Source organism: Hypanus sabinus, assembly GCF_030144855.1.
Source record: "Hypanus sabinus isolate sHypSab1 chromosome X2 unlocalized genomic scaffold, sHypSab1.hap1 SUPER_X2_unloc_8, whole genome shotgun sequence".
In the NCBI taxonomy this organism is placed as follows: Eukaryota; Metazoa; Chordata; class Chondrichthyes; order Myliobatiformes; family Dasyatidae; genus Hypanus; species Hypanus sabinus.
In genome coordinates, this window is record NW_026779008.1 from 9,728 (window position 1) to 29,105 (window position 19,378).

The following is a 19,378-nucleotide window of genomic DNA, read 5'->3' on the forward strand; positions in this document are numbered from 1 at the left end:
ATCCCCGGGGCCGCGCTGACCGAGTCTCCCCCCGATCCCCGGGTCCCCGTTTTCCGAGTCTCCCCCCGATCCCCGGGACCCCGCTGTCCGAGTCTCCCCCCGATCCCCGGGGCCGCGCTATCCGAGTCTCCCCCCGATCCCCGGGGCCGCGCTGTCCGAGTCTCCCCCCGATCCCCGGGGTCGCGCTGTCCGAGTCTCCCCCGATCCCTGGGTCCTCTCCGTCCGAGTGTCCCCGGATCCCGGGGCCGCGCTGTCCGAGTCTCCCCCCGATCCCCGGGGCCCGCTGTCCGAGTCTCCCCCCCCCCCCGATCCCGGGGCCGCGCTGTCCGAGTCTCCCCCGATTCCCGGGGTCGCGCTGTCCGAGTCTCCCCCGATCCCTGGGTCCTCTCCGTCCGAGTGTCCCCGGATCCCCGGGGCCGCGCTGTCCGAGTCTCCCCCGATCCCCGGGGCCCCGCTGTCCGAGTCTCTCCCCCCCCCCCGATCCCCGGGGCCGCGCTGTCCGAGTCTCCCCCCGATCCCCGGGGCCGCGCTGTCCGAGTCTCCCCCCCCGCGATCCCCGGGGCCGCGCTGTCCGAGTCTCCCCCGATCCCCGGGGCCGCGCTGTCCGAGTCTCCCCCCGATCCCCGGAGCCGCGCTGTCCGAGTCTCCCCCCGATCCCCGGGGCCCAGCTGTCCGAGTCTCCCCCCGATCCCTGGGGCCCCGCTGTCCGAGTCTCCCCCGATCCCCGGGGCCGCGCTGACCGAGTCTCCCCCCGATCCCCGGGTCCCCGCTTTCCGAGTCTCCCCCCGATCCCCGGGGCCGCGCTTGTCCGAGTCTCCCCGCGATCCCCGGGGCCCCGCTGTCCGAGTCTCCCCCCGATCCCCGGGACCCCGCTGTCCGAGTCTCCCCCGATTCCCGGGGTCCCGCTGTCCGAGTCTCCCCCCGATCCCCGGGGCCGCGCTGTCCGAGTCTCCCCCGATCCCCGAGGCCGCGCTGTCCGAGTCAACCCCCGATCCCCGGGGCCGCGCTGTCCGAGTCTCCCCCCGATCCACGGGGACGCGCTGCCGGAGACTCCCCCCGATCCCCGGGGCCGCGCTGTCCGAGTCTCCCCCCGATCCCCGGGCCGCGCTGTCCGAGTCTTCCCCCGATCCCCGGGGCCGCGCTGCCCGAGTCTCCCCCCGATCCCCGGGGCCGCGCTGCCAGAGTCTCCCCCCGATACCCGGGGCCCCGCTGTCCGAGTCTCCCCCCCCCGTTCCCCGGGGCCCCGATGCCGAGTCTCCCCCCGATCCCGGGGCCGCGCTGTCCGAGCCTCTCCCCGATCCCCGGGGCCGCGCTGTCCGAGTCTCCCCCGATCCCCCGGGGCCGCGCTGTCCGAGTATCCCCCCGATCCCCGGGGTCGCGCTGTCCGTCTCCCCCTGATCCCCGGGGCCGCGCTGTCCGAGTCTCCCCCCGATATCCGGGGTCGCGCTGTCCGAGTCTCCCCCCCGATCCCCGGGGACGCGCTGCCGGAGACTCCCCCCGATCCCCGGGGCCGCGCTGTCCGAGTCTCCCCGATCCCGGGGTCCCGTTGCCCGAGTCTCCCCCCGATCCCCGGGGCCGCGCTGTCCGAGACTCCCCCCGATCCCCGGGGCCCCGCTGTTCCGAGTCTCCCCCCCCCCGATCCCCGGGGGCCGCGCTGTCCGAGTCTCCCCCGATCCCCGGGGCCGCGCTGTCCGAGTCTCCCCCGATCCCCGGGGCCGCGCTGTCCGAGTCTCCCCCCGATCCCCGGGGCAGCGCTGTCCGAGTCTCCCCCGAGCCCTGGGGTCACGCTGTCCGAGTCTCCCCCCCGATCCCCGGCGCCGCGCTGTCCGAGTCTCCCCCGATCCACCGGGGCCGCGCTGTCCGAGTCTCCCCCCGATCCCCGGGGTCGCGCTGTCCGTCTCCCCCTGATCCCCGGGGCCGCGCTGTCCGAGTCTCCCCCCGATATCCGGGGTCGCGCTGTCCGAGTCTCCCCCCGATCCCCGGGGACGCGCTGCCGGAGACTCCCCCCGATCCCGGGGTCGCGCTGTCCGAGTCTCCCCCCGATCCCCGGGGCCGCGCTGTCCGAGTCTCCCCCCGATCCCCGGGGCCGCGCTGTCCGAGTCTCCCCCCGATCCCCGGGGCCGCGCTGTCCGAGTCTCCCCCGAGCCCTGGGGTCACGCTGTCCGAGTCTCCCCCCCGATCCCCGGCGCCGCGCTGTCCGAGTCTCCCCCGATCACCGGGGCCGCGCTGTCCGAGTCTCCACCCGATCCTCGGGGCCGCGCTGTCCGAGTCTTCCCCCCGATCCCCGGGGCCGCGCTGTCCGAGTATCCCCCCGATCCCCGGGGCCGCGCTGCCCGAGTCTCCCCCCGATACCCGGGGCCGCGCTGTCCGAGTCTCCCCCCCGATCCCCGGGCCCCGATGCCCGAGTCTCCCCCCGATCCCCGGGGCCGCGCTGTCCGAGCCTCCCCCCGATCCCCGGGGTCGCGCTGTCCGAGTCTCCCCCGATCCCCGGGGCCCCCGCTGTCCGAGTCTCCCCCCCACGATCCCCGGGGCCGCGCTGTCCGAGTCTCCCCCCGATCCCCGGGGCCGCGCTGTCCGAGTATCCCCCCGATCCCCGGGGTCGCGCTGTCCGTCTCCCCTGATCTCCGGGGCCGCGCTGTCCGAGTCTCCCCCCGATATCCGGGGTCGCGCTGTCCGAGTCTCCCCCCGATCCCCGGGGACGCGCTGCCGGAGACTCCCCCCGATCCCCGGGGCCGCGCTGTCCGAGTCTCCCCCCGATCCCCGGGGCCGCGCTGTCCGAGTCTCCCATCGATCCCCGGGGCCGCGCTGTCCGAGTCTCCCCCCGATCCCCGGGCGCCGCGCTGTCCGAGTCTCCCCCGATCACCGGGGCCGCGCTGTCCGAGTCTCCCCCCGATCCTCGGGGGCCGCGCTGTCCGAGTCTTCCCCCCGATACCCGGGGCCCGATGCCCGAGTCTCCCCCCGATCCCCGGGGCCGCGCTGTCCGAGCATCCCCCCGATCCCCGGGGTCGCGCTGTCCGAGTCTCCCCCGATCCCTGGGTCTCTCCGTCCGAGTGTCCCCGGATCCCCGGGGCGCGCTGTCCGAGTCTCCCCCGATCCCCGGGACCCCGCTGTCCGAGTCTCCCCCCGATCCCCGGGGCCGCGCTATCCGAGTCTCCCCCCGATCCCCGGGGCCGCGCTGTCCGAGTCTCCTCCCGATCCCCGGGGTCGCGCTGTCCGAGTCTCCCCCGATCCCTGGGTCCTCTCCGTCCGAGTGTCCCCGGATCCCCGGGGCCGCGCTGTCCGAGTCTCCCCCCGATCCCCGGGGCCCCGCTGTCCGAGTCTCCCCCCCCCGATCCCCGGGGCCGCGCTGTCCGAGTCTCCCCCGATTCCCGGGGTCGCGCTGTCCGAGTCTCCCCCGATCCCTGGGTCCTCTCCGTCCGAGTGTCCCCGGATCCCCGGGGCCGCGCTGTCCGAGTCTCCCCCCGATCCCCGGGGCCCCGCTGTCCGAGTCCTCCCCCCCCCCGATCCCCGGGGGCCGCGCTGTCCGAGTCTCCCCCCGATCCCGGGGCCGCGCTGTCCGAGTCTCCCCCCCCGATCCCCGGGGCCGCGCTGTCCGAGTCTCCCCCGATCCCCGAGGCCGCGCTGTCCGAGTCAACCCCCCGATCCCCGGGGCCGCGCTGTCCGAGTCTCCCCCCGATCCACGGGGACGCGCTGCCGGAGACTCCCCCGATCCCCGGGGCCGCGCTGTCCGAGTCTCCCCCCGATCCCCGGGGCCGCGCTGTCCGAGTCTTCCCCCGATCCCCGGGGCCGCGCTGCCCGAGTCTCCCCCCGATCCCCGGGGCCGCGCTGCCCGAGTCTCCCCCGATACCCGGGGCCCCGCTGTCCGAGTCTCCCCCCGATCCCCGGGGCCCCGCTGTCCGAGTCTCCCCCGATTCCCGGGGTCCCGCTGTCCGAGTCTCCCCCCGATCCCCGGGGCCGCGCTGTCCGAGTCTCCCCCGATCCCCGAGGCCGCGCTGTCCGAGTCAACCCCCGATCCCCGGGGCCGCGCTGTCCGAGTCTCCCCCCGATCCACGGGGACGCGCTGCCGGAGACTCCCCCCGATCCCCGGGGCCGCGCTGTCCGAGTCTCCCCCCGATACCCGGGGCCCCGCTGTCCGAGTCTCCCCCCCCCGTTCCCCGGGGCCCCGATGCCCGAGTCTCCCCCCGATCCCCGGGGCCGCGCTGTCCGAGCCTCTCCCCGATCCCCGGGGTCGCGCTGTCCGAGTCTCCCCCGATCCCTGGGTCCTCTCCGTCCGAGTGTCCCCGGATCCCCGGGGCCGCGCTGTCCGAGTCTCCCCCCGATCCCCGGGGCCCCCGCTGTCCGAGTCTCCCCCCCCCCCGATCCCCGGGGCCGCGCTGTCCGAGTCTCCCCCGATTCCCGGGGCCGCGCTGTCCGAGTCTCCCCCCGATCCCCGGGGCCGCGCTGTCCGAGTCTCCCCCCCCCCCGATCCCCGGGGCCGCGCTGTCCGAGTCTCCCCCCGATCCCCGGGGCCGCGCTGTCCGAGTATCCCCCCGATCCCCGGGGTCGCGCTGTCCGTCTCCCCCTGATCCCCGGGGCCGCGCTGTCCGAGTCTCCCCCCGATATCCGGGGTCGCGCTGTCCGAGTCTCCCCCCGATCCCCGGGGACGCGCTGCCGGAGACTCCCCCCGATCCCCGGGGCCGCGCTGTCCGAGTCTCCCCCCGATCCCCGGGGCCGCGCTGTCCGAGACTCCCCCCGATCCCCGGGGCCCCGCTGTCCGAGCCTCCCCCCCCCCCGATCCCCGGGGCCGCGCTGTCCGAGTCTCCCCCCGATCCCCGGGGCCGCGCTGTCCGAGTCTCCCCCCGATCCCCGGGGCCGCGCTGTCCGAGTCTCCCCCCGATCCCCGGGGCCGCGCTGTCCGAGTCTCCCCCGAGCCCTGGGGTCACGCTGTCCGAGTCTCCCCCCCGATCCCCGGCGCCGCGCTGTCCGAGTCTCCCCCGATCACCGGGGCCGCGCTGTCCGAGTCTCCCCCCGATCCCCGGGGTCGCGCTGTCCGTCTCCCCCTGATCCCCGGGGCCGCGCTGTCCGAGTCTCCCCCCGATATCCGGGGTCGCGCTGTCCGAGTCTCCCCCCGATCCCCGGGGACGCGCTGCCGGAGACTCCCCCCGATCCCCGGGGCCGCGCTGTCCGAGTCTCCCCCCGATCCCCGGGGCCGCGCTGTCCGAGTCTCCCCCCGATCCCCGGGGCCGAGCTGTCCGAGTCTCCCCCCGATCCCCGGGGCCGCGCTGTCCGAGTCTCCCCCGAGCCCTGGGGTCACGCTGTCCGAGTCTCCCCCCCGATCCCCGGCGCCGCGCTGTCCGAGTCTCCCCCGATCATCGGGGCCGCGCTGTCCGAGTCTCCCCCCGATCCTCGGGGCCGCGCTGTCCGAGTCTCCCCCCGATCCCCGGGGCCGCGCTATCCGAGTCTCCCCCCGATCCCCGGGGCCGCGCTGCCCGAGTCTCCCCCCGATACCCGGGGCCGCGCTATCCGAGTCTCCCCCCGATCCCCGGGGCCGCGCTGTCCGAGTCTCCCCCCGATCCCCGGGGCCGCGCTGTCCGAGTCTCGCCCCGATCCTCGGGGCCGAGCTGTCCGAGTCTCCCCCCGATCCCCGGGGCCGCGCTGTCCGAGTCTCCCCCGAGCCCTGGGGTCACGCTGTCCGAGTCTCCCCCCGATCCCCGGGGCCGCGCTGTCCGAGTCTCCCCCGAGCCCTGGGGTCACGCTGTCCGAGTCTCCCCCCCGATCCCCGGCGCCGCGCTGTCCGAGTCTCCCCCGATCACCGGGGCCGCGCTGTCCGAGTCTCCCCCCGATCCCCGGGGTCGCGCTGTCCGTCTCCCCCTGATCCCCGGGGCCGCGCTGTCCGAGTCTCCCCCCGATATCCGGGGTCGCGCTGTCCGAGTCTCCCCCCGATCCCCGGGGACGCGCTGCCGGAGACTCCCCCCGATCCCCGGGGTCGCGCTGTCCGAGTCTCCCCCCGATCCCCGGGGCCGCGCTGTCCGAGTCTCCCCCCGATCCCCGGGGCCGCGCTGTCCGAGTCTCCCCCCGATCCCCGGGGCCGCGCTGTCCGAGTCTCCCCCGAGCCCTGGGGTCACGCTGTCCTAGTCTCCCCCCCGATCCCCGGCGCCGCGCTGTCCGAGTCTCCCCCGATCACCGGGGCCGCGCTGTCCGAGTCTCCCCCCGATCCTCGGGGCCGCGCTGTCCGAGTCTCCCCCCGATCCCCGGGGCCGCGCTGTCCGAGTCTCCCCCCGATCCCCGGGGCCGCGCTGCCCAAGTCTCCCCCCGATACCCGGGACCGCGCTGTCCGAGTCTCCCCCCCCATCCCCGGGGCCCCGATGCCCGAGTCTCCCCCCGATCCCCGGGGCCGCGCTGTCCGAGCCTCCCCCCGGTCCCCGGGGTCGCGCTGTCCGAGTCTCCCCCGATCCCCGGGGCCCCGCTGTCCGAGTCTCCCCCCCACGATCCCCGGGGCCGCGCTGTCCGAGTCTCCCCCCGATCCCCGGGGCCGCGCTGTCCGAGTATCCCCCCGATCCCCGGGGTCGCGCTGTCCGTCTCCCCCTGATCCCCGGGGCCGCGCTGTCCGAGTCTCCCCCCGATATCCGGGGTCGCGCTGTCCGAGTCTCCCCCCGATCCCCGGGGACGCGCTGCCGGAGACTCCCCCCGATCCCCGGGGCCGCGCTGTCCGAGTCTCCCCCCGATCCCCGGGGCCGCGCTGTCCGAGTCTCCCATCGATCCCCGGGGCCGCGCTGTCCGAGTCTCCCCCGATCCCTGGGGTCACGCTGTCCGAGTCTCCCCCCGATCCCCGGCGCCGCGCTGTCCGAGTCTCCCCCGATCACCGGGGCCGCGCTGTCCGAGTCTCCCCCCGATCCTCGGGGCCGCGCTGTCCGAGTCTCCCCCCGATCCCCGGGGCCCCGATGCCCGAGTCTCCCCCCGATCCCCGGGGCCGCGCTGTCCGAGCCTCCCCCCGATCCCCGGGGTCGCGCTGTCCGAGTCTCCCCCGATCCCTGGGTCCTCTCCGTCCGAGTGTCCCCGGATCCCCGGGTCCGCGCTGTCCGAGTCTCCCCCCGATCCCCGGGACCCCGCTGTCCGAGTCTCCCCCCGATCCCCGGGGCCGCGCTATCCGAGTCTCCCCCCGATCCCCGGGGCCGCGCTGTCCGAGTCTCCCCCCGATCCCCGGGGCCGCGCTATCAGAGTCTCCCCCCGATCCCCGGGGCCGCGCTGTCCGAGTCTCCCCCCCCCCCGATCCCCGGGGCCGCGCTGTCCGAGTCTCCCCCCGATCCCCGGGGCCGCGCTGTCCGAGTATCCCCCCGATCCCCGGGGTCGCGCTGTCCGTCTCCCCCCGATCCCCGGGGCCGCGCTGTCCGAGCCTCTCCCCGATCCCCGGGGCCGCGCTGTCCGAGTCTCCCCCCGATCCCCGGGGCCGCGCTGTCCGAGTATCCCCCCGATCCCCGGGGTCGCGCTGTCCGTCTCCCCCTGATCCCCGGGGCCGCGCTGTCCGAGTCTCCCCCCGATATCCGGGGTCGCGCTGTCCGAGTCTCCCCCCGATCCCCGGGGACGCGCTGCCGGAGACTCCCCCCGATCCCCGGGGCCGCGCTGTCCGAGTCTCCCCCGATCCCCGGGGTCCCGTTGCCCGAGTCTCCCCCCGATCCCCGGGGCCGCGCTGTCCGAGACTCCCCCCGATCCCCGGGGCCCCGCTGTCCGAGTCTCCCCCCCCCCGATCCCCGGGGCCGCGCTGTCCGAGTCTCCCCCCGATCCCCGGGGCCGCGCTGTCCGAGTCTCCCCCCGATCCCCGGGGCCGCGCTGTCCGAGTCTCCCCCCGATCCCCGGGGCAGCGCTGTCCGAGTCTCCCCCGAGCCCTGGGGTCACGCTGTCCGAGTCTCCCCCCCGATCCCCGGCGCCGCGCTGTCCGAGTCTCCCCCGATCACCGGGGCCGCGCTGTCCGAGTCTCCCCCCGATCCCCGGGGTCGCGCTGTCCGTCTCCCCCTGATCCCCGGGGCCGCGCTGTCCGAGTCTCCCCCCGATATCCGGGGTCGCGCTGTCCGAGTCTCCCCCCGATCCCCGGGGACGCGCTGCCGGAGACTCCCCCCGATCCCCGGGGTCGCGCTGTCCGAGTCTCCCCCCGATCCCCGGGGCCGCGCTGTCCGAGTCTCCCCCCGATCCCCGGGGCCGCGCTGTCCGAGTCTCCCCCCGATCCCCGGGGCCGCGCTGTCCGAGTCTCCCCCGAGCCCTGGGGTCACGCTGTCCTAGTCTCCCCCCCGATCCCCGGCGCCGCGCTGTCCGAGTCTCCCCCGATCACCGGGGCCGCGCTGTCCGAGTCTCCCCCCGATCCTCGGGGCCGCGCTGTCCGAGTCTCCCCCCGATCCCCGGGGCCGCGCTGTCCGAGTCTCCCCCCGATCCCCGGGGCCGCGCTGCCCAAGTCTCCCCCCGATACCCGGGACCGCGCTGTCCGAGTCTCCCCCCCCATCCCCGGGGCCCCGATGCCCGAGTCTCCCCCCGATCCCCGGGGCCGCGCTGTCCGAGCCTCCCCCCGGTCCCCGGGGTCGCGCTGTCCGAGTCTCCCCCGATCCCCGGGGCCCCGCTGTCCGAGTCTCCCCCCCACGATCCCCGGGGCCGCGCTGTCCGAGTCTCCCCCCGATCCCCGGGGCCGCGCTGTCCGAGTATCCCCCCGATCCCCGGGGTCGCGCTGTCCGTCTCCCCCTGATCTCCGGGGCCGCGCTGTCCGAGTCTCCCCCCGATATCCGGGGTCGCGCTGTCCGAGTCTCCCCCCGATCCCCGGGGACGCGCTGCCGGAGACTCCCCCCGATCCCCGGGGCCGCGCTGTCCGAGTCTCCCCCCGATCCCCGGGGCCGCGCTGTCCGAGTCTCCCATCGATCCCCGGGGCCGCGCTGTCCGAGTCTCCCCCGATCCCTGGGGTCACGCTGTCCGAGTCTCCCCCCGATCCCCGGCGCCGCGCTGTCCGAGTCTCCCCCGATCACCGGGGCCGCGCTGTCCGAGTCTCCCCCCGATCCTCGGGGCCGCGCTGTCCGAGTCTCCCCCCGATACCCGGGGCCCCGATGCCCGAGTCTCCCCCCGATCCCCGGGGCCGCGCTGTCCGAGCCTCCCCCCGATCCCCGGGGTCGCGCTGTCCGAGTCTCCCCCGATCCCTGGGTCCTCTCCGTCCGAGTGTCCCCGGATCCCCGGGGCCGCGCTGTCCGAGTCTCCCCCCGATCCCCGGGACCCCGCTGTCCGAGTCTGCCCCCGATCCCCGGGGCCGCGCTATCCGAGTCTCCCCCCGATCCCCGGGGCCGCGCTGTCCGAGTCTCCCCCCGATCCCCGGGGTCGCGCTGTCCGAGTCTCCCCCGATCCCTGGGTCCTCTCCGTCCGAGTGTCCCCGGATCCCCGGGGCCGCGCTGTCCGAGTCTCCCCCCGATCCCCGGGGCCCCGCTGTCCGAGTCTCCCCCGATTCCCGGGGTCGCGCTGTCCGAGTCTCCCCCGATCCCTGGGTCCTCTCCGTCCGAGTGTCCCCGGATCCCCGGGGCCGCGCTGTCCGAGTCTCCCCCCGATCCCCGGGGCCCCGCTGTCCGAGTCTCCCCCCCCCCCCCGATCCCCGGGGCCGCGCTGTCCGAGTCTCCCCCCGATCCCCGGGGCCGCGCTGTCCGAGTCTCCCCCCCCCGATCCCCGGGGCCGCGCTGTCCGAGTCTCCCCCCGATCCCAGGGGCCGCGCTGTCCGAGTCTCCCCCCGATCCCCGGGGCCGCGCTGTCCGAGTCTCCCCCCGATCCCCGGGGCCCCGCTGTCCGAGTCTCCCCCCGATCCCTGGGGCCCCGCTGTCCGAGTCTCCCCCCGATCCCCGGGGCCGCGCTGACCGAGTCTCCCCCCGATCCCCGGGGCCCCGCTGTCCGAGTCTCCCCCCGATCCCCGGGGCCGCGCTGTCCGAGTCTCCCCGCGATCCCCGGGGCCCCGCTGTCCGAGTCTCCCCCCGATCCCCGGGGCCCCGCTGTCCGAGTCTCCCCCGATTCCCGGGGTCCCGCTGTCCGAGTCTCCCCCCGATCCCCGGGGCCGCGCTGTCCGAGTCTCCCCCGATCCCCGAGGCCGCGCTGTCCGAGTCAACCCCCGATCCCCGGGGCCGCGCTGTCCGAGTCTCCCCCGATCCACGGGGACGCGCTGCCGGAGACTCCCCCCGATCCCCGGGGCCGCGCTGTCCGAGTCTCCCCCCGATCCCCGGGGCCGCGCTGTCCGAGTCTTCCCCCGATCCCCGGGGCCGCGCTGCCCGAGTCTCCCCCCGATCCCCGGGGCCGCGCTGCCCGAGTCTCCCCCCGATACCCGGGGCCCCGCTGTCCGAGTCTCCCCCCGATCCCCGGGGCCCCGCTATCCGAGTCTCCCCCGATTCCCGGGGTCCCGCTGTCCGAGTCTCCCCCCGATCCCCGGGGCCGCGCTGTCCGAGTCTCCCCCGATCCCCGAGGCCGCGCTGTCCGAGTCAACCCCCGATCCCCGGGGCCGCGCTGTCCGAGTCTCCCCCCGATCCACGGGGACGCGCTGCCGGAGACTCCCCCCGATCCCCGGGGCCGCGCTGTCCGAGTCTCCCCCGATACCCGGGGCCCCGCTGTCCGAGTCTCCCCCCCCCGTTCCCCGGGGCCCCGATGCCCGAGTCTCCCCCCGATCCCCGGGGCCGCGCTGTCCGAGCCTCTCCCCGATCCCCGGGGTCGCGCTGTCCGAGTCTCCCCCGATCCCTGGGTCCTCTCCGTCCGAGTGTCCCCGGATCCCCGGGGCCGCGCTGTCCGAGTCTCCCCCCGATCCCCGGGGCCCCGCTGTCCGAGTCTCCCCCCCCCCCGATCCCCGGGGCCGCGCTGTCCGAGTCTCCCCCGATTCCCGGGGCCGCGCTGTCCGAGTCTCCCCCCGATCCCCGGGGCCGCGCTGTCCGAGTCTCCCCCCGATCCCCGGGGCCGCGCTGTCCGAGTATCCCCCCGATCCCCGGGGTCGCGCTGTCCGTCTCCCCCTGATCCCCTGGGCCGCGCTGTCCGAGTCTCCCCCCGATATCCGGGGTCGCGCTGTCCGAGTCTCCCCCCGATCCCCGGGGACGCGCTGCCGGAGACTCCCCCCGATCCCCGGGGCCGCGCTGTCCGAGTCTCCCCCCGATCCCCGGGGCCGCGCTGTCCGAGACTCCCCCCGATCCCCGGGGCCCCGCTGTCCGAGTCTCCCCCCCCCCGATCCCCGGGGCCGCGCTGTCCGAGTCTCCCCCCGATCCCCGGGGCCGCGCTGTCCGAGTCTCCCCCCGATCCCCGGGGCCGCGCTGTCCGAGTCTCCCCCCGATCCCCGGGGCCGCGCTGTCCGAGTCTCCCCCGAGCCCTGGGGTCACGCTGTCCGAGTCTCCCCCCGATCCCCGGGGTCGCGCTGTCCGTCTCCCCCTGATCCCCGGGGCCGCGCTGTCCGAGTCTCCCCCCGATATCCGGGGTCGCGCTGTCCGAGACTCCCCCCGATCCCCGGGGCCGCGCTGTCCGAGTCTCCCCCCGATCCCCGGGGCCGCGCTGTCCGAGTCTCCCCCCGATCCCCGGGGCCGAGCTGTCCGAGTCTCCCCCCGATCCCCGGGGCCGCGCTGTCCGAGTCTCCCCCGAGCCCTGGGGTCACGCTGTCCGAGTCTCCCCCCCGATCCCCGGCGCCGCGCTGTCCGAGTCTCCCCCGATCATCGGGGCCGCGCTGTCCGAGTCTCCCCCCGATCCTCGGGGCCGCGCTGTCCGAGTCTCCCCCCGATCCCCGGGGCCGCGCTATCCGAGTCTCCCCCCGATCCCCGGGGCCGCGCTGCCCGAGTCTCCCCCCGATACCCGGGGCCGCGCTATCCGAGTCTCCCCCCGATCCCCGGGGCCGCGCTGTCCGAGTCTCCCCCCGATCCCCGGGGCCGCGCTGTCCGAGTCTCGCCCCGATCCCCGGGGCCGAGCTGTCCGAGTCTCCCCCCGATCCCCGGGGCCGCGCTGTCCGAGTCTCCCCCGAGCCCTGGGGTCACGCTGTCCGAGTCTCCCCCCCGATCCCCGGCGCCGCGCTGTCCGAGTCTCCCCCGATCATCGGGGCCGCGCTGTCCGAGTCTCCCCCCGATCCTCGGGGCCGCGCTGTCCGAGTCTCCCCCCGATCCCCGGGGCCGCGCTGTCCGAGTCTCCCCCCGATCCCCGGGGCCGCGCTGCCCGAGACTCCCCCCGATACCCGGGGCCGCGCTGTCCGAGTCTCCCCCCCGATCCCCGGGGCCCCGATGCCCGAGTCTCCCCCCGATCCCCGGGGCCGCGCTGTCCGAGCCTCCCCCCGATCCCCGGGGTCGCGCTGTCCGAGTCTCCCCCGATCCCCGGGGCCCCGCTGTCCGAGTCTCCCCCCCACGATCCCCGGGGCCGCGCTGTCCGAGTCTCCCCCCGATCCCCGGGGCCGCGCTGTCCGAGTATCCCCCCGATCCCCGGGGTCGCGCTGTCCGTCTCCCCCTGATCCCCGGGGCCGCGCTGTCCGAGTCTCCCCCCGATCCCCGGGGCCGCGCTGTCCGAGTCTCCCCCCGATCCCCGGGGTCGCGCTGTCCGAGTCTCCCCCCGATCCCCGGGGCCGCGCTGTCCGTCTCCCCCTGATCCCCGGGGCCGCGCTGTCCGAGTCTCCCCCCGATATCCGGGGTCGCGCTGTCCGAGACTCCCCCCGATCCCCGGGGCCGCGCTGTCCGAGTCTCCCCCCGATCCCCGGGGCCGCGCTGTCCGAGTCTCCCCCCGATCCCCGGGGCCGAGCTGTCCGAGTCTCCCCCCGATCCCCGGGGCCGCGCTGTCCGAGTCTCCCCCGAGCCCTGGGGTCACGCTGTCCGAGTCTCCCCCCCGATCCCCGGCGCCGCGCTGTCCGAGTCTCCCCCGATCATCGGGGCCGCGCTGTCCGAGTCTCCCCCCGATCCTCGGGGCCGCGCTGTCCGAGTCTCCCCCCGATCCCCGGGGCCGCGCTATCCGAGTCTCCCCCCGATCCCCGGGGCCGCGCTGCCCGAGTCTCCCCCCGATACCCGGGGCCGCGCTATCCGAGTCTCCCCCCGATCCCCGGGGCCGCGCTGTCCGAGTCTCCCCCCGATCCCCGGGGCCGCGCTGTCCGAGTCTCGCCCCGATCCCCGGGGCCGAGCTGTCCGAGTCTCCCCCCGATCCCCGGGGCCGCGCTGTCCGAGTCTCCCCCGAGCCCTGGGGTCACGCTGTCCGAGTCTCCCCCCCGATCCCCGGCGCCGCGCTGTCCGAGTCTCCCCCGATCATCGGGGCCGCGCTGTCCGAGTCTCCCCCCGATCCTCGGGGCCGCGCTGTCCGAGTCTCCCCCCGATCCCCGGGGCCGCGCTGTCCGAGTCTCCCCCCGATCCCCGGGGCCGCGCTGCCCGAGTCTCCCCCCGATACCCGGGGCCGCGCTGTCCGAGTCTCCCCCCCGATCCCCGGGGCCCCGATGCCCGAGTCTCCCCCCGATCCCCGGGGCCGCGCTGTCCGAGCCTCCCCCCGATCCCCGGGGTCGCGCTGTCCGAGTCTCCCCCGATCCCCGGGGCCCCGCTGTCCGAGTCTCCCCCCCACGATCCCCGGGGCCGCGCTGTCCGAGTCTCCCCCCGATCCCCGGGGCCGCGCTGTCCGAGTATCCCCCCGATCCCCGGGGTCGCGCTGTCCGTCTCCCCCTGATCCCCGGGGCCGCGCTGTCCGAGTCTCCCCCCGATATCCGGGGTCGCGCTGTCCGAGTCTCCCCCCGATCCCCGGGGACGCGCTGCCGGAGACTCCCCCCGATCCCCGGGGCCGCGCTGTCCGAGTCTCCCCCCGATCCCCGGGGCCGCGCTGTCCGAGTCTCCCATCGATCCCCGGGGCCGCGCTGTCCGAGTCTCCCCCGATCCCTGGGGTCACGCTGTCCGAGTCTCCCCCCGATCCCCGGCGCCGCGCTGTCCGAGTCTCCCCCGATCACCGGGGCCGCGCTGTCCGAGTCTCCCCCCGATCCTCGGGGCCGCGCTGTCCGAGTCTCCCCCCGATCCCCGGGGCCCCGATGCCCGAGTCTCCCCCCGATCCCCGGGGCCGCGCTGTCCGAGCCTCCCCCCGATCCCCGGGGTCGCGCTGTCCGAGTCTCCCCCGATCCCTGGGTCCTCTCCGTCCGAGTTTCCCCGGATCCCCGGGGCCGCGCTGTCCGAGTCTCCCCCCGATCCCCGGGACCCCGCTGTCCGAGTCTCCCCCCGATCCCCGGGGCCGCGCTATCCGAGTCTCCCCCCGATCCCCGGGGCCGCGCTGTCCGAGTCTCCCCCCGATCCCCGGGGCCGCGCTATCCGAGTCTCCCCCCGATCCCCGGGGCCGCGCTGTCCGAGTCTCCCCCCGATCCCCGGGGCCGCGCTGTCCGAGTCTCCCCCGATTCCCGGGGCCGCGCTGTCCGATTCTCCCCCCGATCCCCGGGGCCGCGCTGTCCGAGTCTCCCCCCGATCCTCGGGGCCGCGCTGTCCGAGTCTCCCCTCCGATCCCCGGGGCCGCGCTGACCGAGTCTCCCCCCGATCCCCGGGTCCGCGCTGACCGAGTCTCCCCCCGATCCCCGGGGCCGCGCTGTCCGAGTCTCCCCCCGATCCCCGGGGCCGCGCTGTCCGAGTCTCCCCCGATCCCCGGGGTCCCGTTGCCCGAATCTCCCCCCGATCCCCGGGGCCGCGCTGTCCGAGTCCCCCCCCCCGATCCCCGGGGCCGCGCTGTCCGAGTCTCCCCCCGATCCCCGGGGCCGCGCTGTCCGAGTCTCCCCCCGATCCCCGGGGTCCCGCTGTCCGAGTCTCCCCCCGATCCCCGGGGTCCCGCTGTCCGAGTCTCCCCCTCGATCCCCGGGGTCGCGCTGTCCGAGTCTCCCCCTCGATCCCCGGGGCCCCGCTGTCCGAGTCTCCCCCCGATCCCCGGGGCCGCGCTGTCCGAGTCTCCCCCCGATCCCCGGGGTCCCGCTGTCCGAGTCTCCCCCCGATCCCCGGGGTCCCGCTGTCCGAGTCTCCCCCTCGATCCCCGGGGTCGCGCTGTCCGAGTCTCCCCCTCGATCCCCGGGGCCCCGCTGTCCGAGTCTCCCCCCGATCCCCGGGGCCCCGCTGTCCGAGTCTGCCCCCCGATCCCCGGGGACTCTCTAATTCTCTGCTTCTCCCCCCAGTCTCTGTCACCCTGGATGTGGACACGGCGCATCCGTGTCTCGAGGTGTCTGAGGATCGGAAGAGTGTGAGACGGACCCGGACCTGGAGGAATCTCCCTGACACCGGGAAGAGATTCATAGACTGGGAATGTGTGCTGGGATCGGAGGGATTCACATCGGGGAGACATTACTGGGAGGTGGAGGTGACGGGGATTCGGGACTGGGGTCTGGGAGTCGCCGCAGAGTCTGTGGAGAGGAAGAGACCGGTCAGTCTGAGTCCGGAGACCGGATTCTGGATCATCAGGCGGGATCGTGACGTGTTACATCGGGATTATGACGTGTCCGGTCTCATCTCCCCCGAGACCCGTCTCGCTGCCGGTCCCATCCCCGGGAGGGTGGGAGTTTATCTCAGTTACGAGTCCGGGACAGTTTCATTTTACAACGCGGAGACCAAATCCCATCTCCACACCTTCACTGGGAATAAATTCACGGGGAAACTTTATCCTTTCTTCCGCACCTGGGGTGTAAACCAGTGGCTGAGAATCTGCTCCGGTTCCGCTCCAGGTCTGTAAACGGGTCGGGTCCCGGGACCGGCGTCAGGAGTAAAGTCCCTGTAAATATAAATGTGCGGAGAGTGCAGCTAAATACGTGGCTCAGGGGATGGTGCAGGAGGGAGGGCTTCATGCTTCTGGACATTTGGGCTTTGTTCCCGGGAAGGTGGGGCCTGTTCCGACAGGACGGTTTGCCCCTAAACTGGGCGGGGGGGGAGGAAGAACATTATTGCGGGTAGATTTGCCAGTGCTGCTCCGGGGAATTTAATCTAGATTTGCAGAGGGAGGGGAACCAGAGTGTTAGAGCAGATAGTGAGGTGCAGGAGGATAAGGAACATGAGAGGACTGCATGTATAAACGGAAATGAAAAAAAAAAAGCAGATGATATACATATTCTCAGGTACATCTATTTCAATGCACGGAGTATTGTCGGTAAAACAGATGAGTTTTGGGCTTGGGTTGACACGTGGGATAACGTCATTACTGCTATTAGTGAGGGGCAGAACTGGCAGCTTAATGTTCTGGTAAAATTGGAGAACGGCCAATTTTGTGGAAATGAAAAAGGATCTAGGAAGAGTGGATTGGGATAAGTTGTTTTTTTCTGGCAAGGATGTGTTCAGTAAGTTCACAGGCATAAGAAATTAAATAGAGATTGCGTTGGAAATGTTGTAGCAACTTCATTTAATTCAAAATCGAGAGGAGTTGCAATTTCGGTTAATAAATCTTTACCAATTAAAATACAAAATGTAATAATTGATTCTGTGGGGAGATATGTGATTATACATTGTCAATTTTTTTCAGAATTATGGAATTTTATGAACATTTATGCACCAAATGAAAATGATGCAAAATTCATACAAGATTTTTTTGAACTTGGCTGACGCAAATGATAAAATATTAATAGGCGGAGATTTTAATTTTTGTTTAGATCCAGTTTTGGTTAGGTCAACTAAAGTTGTTACAAAATTAAAAGTAATAAAACTAACTTTATCATTAATGAAAGATTTAAACCTGATTGATATATGGAGAAAAATTAATCCAAGAGAAAGAGATTATTCATTTTATTCAAATAGACAATAAACTTAGATGGAGATTTAATACAATTTTATTAAAACGTCAAGATTTTTGTGATTTTATGAAAAAACAGATTCAATTTTTTTTTGATACAAATTTACATTCAGTTGAGGATAAAATTGTATTATAGGAAGCGATGAAAGCATATTTAAGGGGTCAGATTATAAGTTATACATCTAAAATTAAGAAGGAAAATTGGGAAAAGATATCATAAAGTTAGAAAAAGAATCTCAAAGATATATGACAGAAGAAAAACAAAGACAACTTGTTAATAAAAAACTACAATATAATACACTCCAGACATATCATACAGAAAAAGTAATTATGAGAACTAAACAGACATATTACGAATTAGGTGAAAGATCACATAAAATTCTTGCTTGGCAGTTGAAAACAGAACAGGCTGTTAAAATAATAAATGCAATTAGAACAAGTGTAAATAAGGTTGCTGATAAACCTTTAGAAATTAATGAAACTTTAATTTTCTTTTAATATACTGAACTATATCAATCAGAATCACAAAATAAGATTACTGAGATAGATAAATTTTTATCACAAATAACCCTTCCAAAATTTAATTTGGAAGAACAGAAAGGATTAGATATGCCCTTTACATTAAAAGAGGTTGAAGAAGCTTTAGGATCACTTCAGAGTAACAAATCCCCAGAAGAAGATGGTTTTCCTCCTGAATTTTATAAAAAAATTTAAAGATATATTAATTCCTCCCTTTATGGAATTAATATACCAAGTGGAAAGAATGCATAAACTTTCACAATCTTTTTTAACAGCGATCATAACTGTATTGCCAAAAAAAGAGATCCTCTAAAACCAACATCATATAGGCCTATTTCTTTGTTGAATACAGATTATAAGATAATAGTAAAAATTTTATCCAATAGAATATCTAAATATTTACCAAAATTAATACATATGGATCAAACAGATTTTATTGAAAACAGACAATCAATGGATAATCTAACCTGGTTACTTAGTATAATTCAGCTGGCACAAAAAAGAGAGGAAATGAGTGTGGCATTTGCTTTGGATGCAGAAAAAGCATTTGATAGATTGGAATGGGATTTTTTGTTTAAGGTATTGGAAAAATATGAGGTAGGAAAATCTTTTATACATGGATTAAAACCTTAAATACTAATCCTCAAGCTAAAGTAGTTACAAATGCCCAGATTTCAACACCATTTTGCTTAACGAGGTCAACTGGACAAGGCTGCCCGTTATCACCTGCTTTATTTGTATTGGCAAAAGAACCATTAGCTGAATTAATTAGAACAGATGCAGATATTGGCGGTTTTAGATTTAATCAAGAAGAATATAAGATTAATTTATTTGCTGATGATGTTTTGATTTATTTCACAAACCCATTACAATCTTTGCAAAGATTATCTTTTAAATTAGAAGAATACGGGAAAGTATCAGGGTATAAATTAAATTGGGATAAAAGTGAAATTTTACCCCTTACCAAAGGAAATTATAATCAATGTCGATTAGTAACTCAATTTCGATGGTCAATAAATGGGATAAAATATTTAGGTATCAGATTTGACAATGATGTCAAAAAATTATATAAACAAAATTATTTTCCATTATTAAAAAAAATAAAAGAGGATCTTGATAAATGGATGATGTTACCAATAACATTAATAGGTAGAGTTAATGCTGTAAAAATGAATATATTCCATAGATTGCAATATTTATTCCAAACTATACCAATACAATTACCGCAGAAGTTTTTTCAAGAACTAAATAAATGTGTAAGGAAATTTCTTTGGAAAGGAAAGATGTCAAGAATATCATTAGGAAAATTGAGATGTAAATTTGATTTAGGAGGGTTACAACTTCCAAATTTTAAGAATTATGATAAAGGAAATCAACTTAGATTTATTGCATCATTTTTGATGAAAAAAAAACCGGCATGGATTAGAATAAAATTAGATAAGATAGGAAAAAACAGACCAGAAGATTTTACATATAAATGGGAATCCAAATTGATACGGGGAAAAAAAAGAATCTCCTATATTAAGACACTTGATTGATTTATGGAATAAGGTAAATATGGACGATAAGATAAAGAAATCTTTATTAGCAAAAACAAACTTTAATTCAAAATAGGCTTATTCTTTTTACAATGGATAATAAACTTTTACATAATTTGTTCCAAAAGGGGATTAAATATATACGTAATTGTTTTGAAGGAGGTATTTTGATGTCGTTTGATGAATGAAAAAATAAATATAAAATATCAAAAAACACTCTTTTCTCTTATTTTCAATTAAAGGTCAATTTACGAGAAAAGCTGGGTCAAACAATGTTGATTCCAAAACTTTGTGAAATGGAAATATTAATTCAAAAAGGAAAAATTTAAAAAATTACATCTTGTATGTACAATTTGATTCAAAACCAGACTGAATCTGGAATTCATAAATCAAGACAAAAATGGGAAACTGATTTGAATGTTAAAATTGTTGGAAAAAGTTGGTCAAGATTATGTTAAATACAATAAATGTTCAAATTAGATTAATACAATATAATTTTCACATCAATTATATATAACACCACAGAAAATAAATAGATTAAATTCAAATATGTCTGACCAATGCTTTCGATGTAATCAAGAAATTGGTACTTTTTTTTACATTCTACTTGGTCTTGTTTTAAA